The sequence below is a fragment of the Arachis stenosperma genome, chromosome 6 (assembly GCF_014773155.1).
Source record: "Arachis stenosperma cultivar V10309 chromosome 6, arast.V10309.gnm1.PFL2, whole genome shotgun sequence".
In the NCBI taxonomy this organism is placed as follows: domain Eukaryota; kingdom Viridiplantae; phylum Streptophyta; class Magnoliopsida; order Fabales; family Fabaceae; genus Arachis; species Arachis stenosperma.
The window spans coordinates 28,737,998-28,744,167 of record NC_080382.1 but is presented as its reverse complement, the minus strand read 5'-3'; positions in this window follow the sequence as shown (position 1 = coordinate 28,744,167).

Sequence of the window (6,170 nt, the reverse complement as noted above, 5' to 3'; positions counted from 1 at the left end):
AACGCCACTGAGGAAGACCTCAATGGGCGTGCACTGACCTCCAATGAGTTCCCTAATGAGGAACCATGGGAATCTGAGGCTCAAAATGAGACCATAGAGATTCCATTGGACTTACTTCTGCCTTTCATGAGCTCTGATGAGTATTCTTCCTCTGAAGAGGATGAGTATGTTACTGAAGAGCAAGTTGCTAAATACCTTGGAGCAATCATGAAGCTAAATGACAAGTTATTTGGAAATGAGACTTGGGAGGATGAACCTCCTTTGCTCACCAAAGAACTGGATGACTTGTCTAGGCAGAAATTACCTCAAAAGAGACAGGATCCTGGGAAGTTTTCAGTACCTTGTACCATAGGCACCATGACCTTCAAGAAGGCGCTGTGTGACTTAGGGTCAAGTGTAAACCTCATGCCTCTCTCTGTAATGGAGAAGCTAGGGATCTTTGAGGTACAAGCTGCAAGAATCTCACTAGAGATGGCAGACAACTCAAGAAAACAAGCTCATGGACTTGTAGAGGATGTATTGGTGAAGATTGAAGACCATTACATCCCTACTGATTTCATAGTCCTAGAGACTGGGACGTGCATGGATGAATCCATCATCCTTGGCAGACCCTTCCTAGCCACAGCAAAGGCTGTGATTGATGTTGATGGAGGTGAACTGGTCATTCAAGTGAATGAAGAATCCTTTGTGTTTAAGGCTCAAGGATATCCCTCTGTCACCATGGAGAAGAAGCATGAAGAGCTTCTCTCAAATCAGAGTCAAACAGAGCCCCCACAGTCAAACTCTAAGTTTGGTGTTGGGAGGCCACAACCAAACTCTAAGTTTGGTGTTAAACCCCCGCATTCAAACTCTAAGTTTGGTGTTGGGAGGTTCCAACATTGCTCTGAGTATCTGTGAGGCTCCATGAGAGCCCTCTGTCAAGCTACTGACATTAAAGAAGCGCTTGTTGGGAGGCAACCCAATGTTATATTTTATATATTTTCCTTTGTTATTTTATGTTTTTTTGTAGGTTGATGATCATAAGAAGACACAAAATCAATTGAAAAAGCAAAAACAGAATGAAAAACAGGAAGAAAAACAGCACACCCTGGAGGAAGAACTCACTGGCGTTTAAACACCAGTGAGGCTAGCAGTTGGGCGTTTAACGCCCAGTCTGGCACCATTCTGGGCGTTTAACGCCAGTCTGGTGCCCCTTTCTGGCGTTAAACGCCAGAAAAGGGCAAGAACCTGGCGTTAAACGCCAGGAATGGGCATCAGCCTGGCGTTTAACGCCAGAAATGGCTCAAAACGTGATTTTGAATGCCATTTGGTGCAGGGATGACTTTTCCTTGACACCACAGGATCTGTGGACCCCACAGGATCCCCACCAACCCACCACTCTCTCTCTTCTTCTTCACCCATTCACCAATCACCTCAATACCTCTTCCCCAAAAAACCCTTCACCTATCAAATCCCATCTTTCTCTTCACCACTCACATCCATCCTTCATAAAACTCCACCAACCTCACCCTTCAAATTCAAACCTAAACACCACTTCTCCCCCTCCTTGGCCGAATACATAAGCCACTCCCTTCTTCCTCATTTCTTCTTCTTCTACTCTCTTCTTTCTTCCTTTGCTCGAGGACGAGCAAACCTTTTAAGTTTGGTGTGGTAAAAGCGTTGCTTTTTCGTTTTTTCCATAACCATTTATGGCATCCAAGGCCGGAGAAACCTCTAGAAAGAGGAAAGGGAAGGCAAAAGCTTCCACCTCCGAGTCATGGGAGATAGATAGATTCATCTCAAAGGTGCATCAGACCATTTCTATGAAGTTGTGCCTTGAAGAAGGTGATCCCCGAGGTCCCCTTTTCACTCAAAAAGGGTGAATATCCGGAATCCGCCATGAGATCCGAAGAAGAGGTTGGAAGTCCTTACCAACCCCATTCAACAGTCGAATCTTGATGGTTCAAGAGTTCTATGCTAATGCATGGATCACCAAGAACCATGATCAAGTGTGACCCGGATCCAAAGAATTATCTTACTATGGTTCGGGGGAAATACTGGATTTTAGTCCGGAAATGTAAGGTTAGCATTCAACTTGCCCATGATGCAAGGAGATGACATCCTTACACTAGAGGGTCAACTTTGATCAAAGGTTGGACCAAGTCCTCACAGTCATATGTGAAGAGGGCGCACAATGGAAGAGAGATTCAAGAGGGAAGCCGGTTCAATTGAGAAGGCATGACCTCAAGCCCATGGCTAGAGGATGGTTGGAGTTTATTCAACGCTCAATCATTCCACTAGCAACCGGTCCGAAGTTACTTTAGACCGGCCATCATGATTCATAGCATCATGATTGGAGAAGAAGTGGAAGTTCATGAGGTCATAGCTCAAGAACTCTACAAGGTGGCGGACAAGTCTTCCACCTTGGCAAGGTTAGCCTTCCCTCATCTCATTTGTCACCTCTGTTATTCAGTTGGAGTTGACATAGAGGGAGACACCCCTATTGATGAGGACAAGCCATCACTAAGAGAGGATGGAGCACACAAGAGACCCCACTCATCCTGAGATCCTTGAGATTCCTCAAGGGATGCACTTTTCCTCCACAAGACTATTGGGAGCAACTAAACACCTCCCTAGGAGAATTGAGTTCCAACATGGGAACTAAGGGGTGAGCACCAAGAACACTCCATTCTCCTCCATGAAATTAGAGAAGATCAAAGAATCATGAGAGGAGCAACAAGACAAGGAAGAGACATTGAGAGCTCAAGCACTCCATAAGACCTTCAAGAGGAAGAACAAGCCGCCATCACTAAGGTGGACCCGTTCTTTAATCTCCTTGTTCTTTATTTTTCTGTTTTTCGAAAAAATTATGCTTTATGTTTATCTATGTTTGTGTCTTATGATCATTAGTGTCTTAGTGTCTATGCCTTAAAGTTATGAGTGTCCTATGAATCCATCACCTTTCTTAGAGATTGTTCTTAATTGAAAAAGAAAAGAATTGCATGAATTTTGAATTTTATAACAGTTTAATTATATTGATGTGGTGGCAACACTTTTGTTCTCTGAATGTATGCTTGAACAGTGCATATGTCTTTTGAATTTGTTGTTCATGAATGTTAAAAATTGTTGGCTCTTGAAAGAATGATGAAAAAGGAGACATGTTACTGAGGATCTGAAAAATCATAAAAATGATTCTTGAAGCAAGAAAAAGCAGTGAATACAAAAAAAAAAGAAAGGGGCAAGCGAAAAAAAAAACCGAAAAGAAAGAAAAAGAAAGAAATAAAGTTGTGATCCAAGGCAATAAGAGTGTGCTTAAGAACCCTGGACACCTCTAATTGGGGACTTTAGCAAAGCTGAGTCACAATCAGAAAAGGTTCACCCAATTATGTGTCTGTGGCATGTATGTATCCGGTGGTAATACTGGAAGACAGAGTGCTTTGGGCCACAGCCAAGACTCAATAAGTAGCTGTGTTCAAGAATCATCATACTTAACTAGGAGAATCAATAACACTATCTAGATTCTAAGTTCCTAAAGAAGCCAATCATTCTGAGTCCCAAAGGATAGAGTGAGATGCCAAAACTATTCAGAGGCAAAAAGCTAAAAGCCCCGCTCATCTAATTAATACTGATCTTCATAGATGTTTTTGGAGTTCATTGCATATTCTCTTCTTTTTATCCTATTTGATCTTCAGTTGCTTGGGGACAAGCAACGATTTAAGTTTGGTGTTGTGATGAGCGGATAATTTGTACGCTTTTTGGCATTGTTTTTAGTATGTTTTTAGTATGATCTAGTTAGTTTTTAGTATATTTTTATTAGTTTTTAGTTAAAATTCACTTTTCTGGACTTTACTATGAGTTTGTGTGTTTTTTTGTGATTTCAGGTATTTTCTGGCTGAAATTGAAGGATCTGAGCAAAAATCTGATCCAGAGACTCAAAAGGACTGCAGATGCTGTTGGATTCTGACCTCCCTGCACTCGAAGTGGATTTTCTGGAGCTACAGAAGCCCAATTGGCGCGCTCTCAACGGCGTTGGAAGTAGACATCCTGGGCTTTCCACAATATATGATAGTCCATATTTTGCCCAAGATTTGATGGCTCAACCGGCGTTCAAAGTCACCCTCAGGAATTCCAGCGTTAAACGCCGGAACTGGCACCTAATGGGAGTTAAACGCCCAAACTGGCATAAAAGCTGGCGTTTAACTCCAAGGAGAGTCTCTACACGAAAATGCTTCATTGCTCAGCCCAAGCACACACCAAGTGGGCCCGGAAGTGGATTTTTATGTCATTTACTCATCTTTGTACACCTTAGGCTACTAGTTTTCTATAAGTAGGACCTTTTACTATTGTATTAGACATCTTGAGATCTTTGAATCTTTTGATCACTGGGAGGCTGGCCTCACGGCCATGCCTAGACCTTGTTCTTATGTATTTTCAACGGTGGAGTTTCTACACACCATAGATTAAGGTGTGGAGCTCTGCTGTACCTCGAGTATTAATGCAATTACTATTGTTCTTCTATTCAATTCCGCTTGTTCTTGTTCCAAGATATCACCTGTTCTTCAACTTGATGAATGTGATGATCCGTGACACTCATCATCATTCTCACTTATGAACAAAGTGACTGACAACCACTCTTGTTCTACAAGCATACGAGGCTTAGTGAATATCTCTTGGATTCCGGATACACGATGCATGGTTGATCGCCTGACAACCGAGTGCTCGCCTGACAAACGAGCCAGCCATTCCGTGAGATCAGAGTCTTCGTGGTATAGGCGAGAACTGATGGCGGCATTCAAGAGAATCCGGAAGGTCTAAACCTTGTCTGTGGTATTCTGAGTAGGATTCAATGATTGAATGACTGTGACGTGCTTCAAACTCCTAGCAGGCGGGGCGTTAGTGACAGACGCAAAAGAATCGATGGATTTTATTCCGGCCTGACCGAGAACCGACAGCTGATTAGTGATGAGCGGATAATCTATACGCTTTTTGGCATTGTTTTTATATAGTTTTTAATAAGTTTGAGCTACTTTTAGGGATGTTTTCATTAGTTTTTATGTTAAATTCACATTTCTGGACTTTACTATGAGTTTGTGTGTTTTTCTGTGATTTCAGGTAAATTCTGACTGAAATTGAGGGATTTGAGCAAAACTCTGAAAAAGGCTGACAAAAGGACTGCTGATGTTGTTGGATTCTGACCTCCCTGCACTCGAAATGGATTTTCTGGAGCTACAGAACTCTAAATGGTGCGCTCTCAACGGCGTTGGAAAGTAGACATCCAGGGCTTTCCAGCAATATATAATAGTCCATACTTTATTCGAAGAATGACGACGCAACTTGGCGTTGAACGCCAAGTACACGCTCCTTTCTGGAGTTAAACGCCAGAAAAACGTCATAATCCGGAGTTGAACGCCCAAAGCACATCATAACTCGAAATTCAACTCCAAGAGAAGCCTCAGCTCGTGGATAGATCAAGCTCAGCCCAAGCACACACCAAGTGGGCCCCGGAAGTGGATTTATGCATCAATTACTTACTCATGTAAACCCTAGTAGCTAGTCTAGTATATATAGGACATCTATCTATTGTATTAGACATCTTTTGACCATTCTAAGTCTTTTATCATTCGGTCACTTGATCATGGAGAGGGCTGGCCATTCGGCCATGCCTGGAACTCCTTCACTTATGTATTTTCAACGGTGGAGTTTCTGCACACCATAGATTAAGGGTGTGGAGCTCTGCTGTACCTCAAAGATTAATGAAGTTCTATTTCTTTTATTCAAATCTCTATCTTATTCTTATTCCAAGATATTCATTCGTACCCAAGAACATGATGAATGATGATGAGTTAGATAACCCTCATTATTATTCTCACTCATGAACGCGCGTGATTGACAACCACTTCCGTTCTACATGCAACAAGGCTTGAATGTATCTCTTAGATTCCCCAACAGAATCTTCGTGGTATAAGCTAGATAGATGGCGGCATTTGTCTGGATCCGGAAAGTCCAACCTTGTCTGTGGTGTTCCGAGTAGGATCCTGGAAATCCGGAAAGTCTCACCTTGTCTGTGGTATTCCGAGTAGGATTCTGTTCATGAATGACTGTGACGTGCTTCAAACCTGTAACCTGCTGGGCGTTAGTGACAAACGCAAAAGAGGGATTCTATTCCAGTAGGGAGGGAACCAACCGGTGAT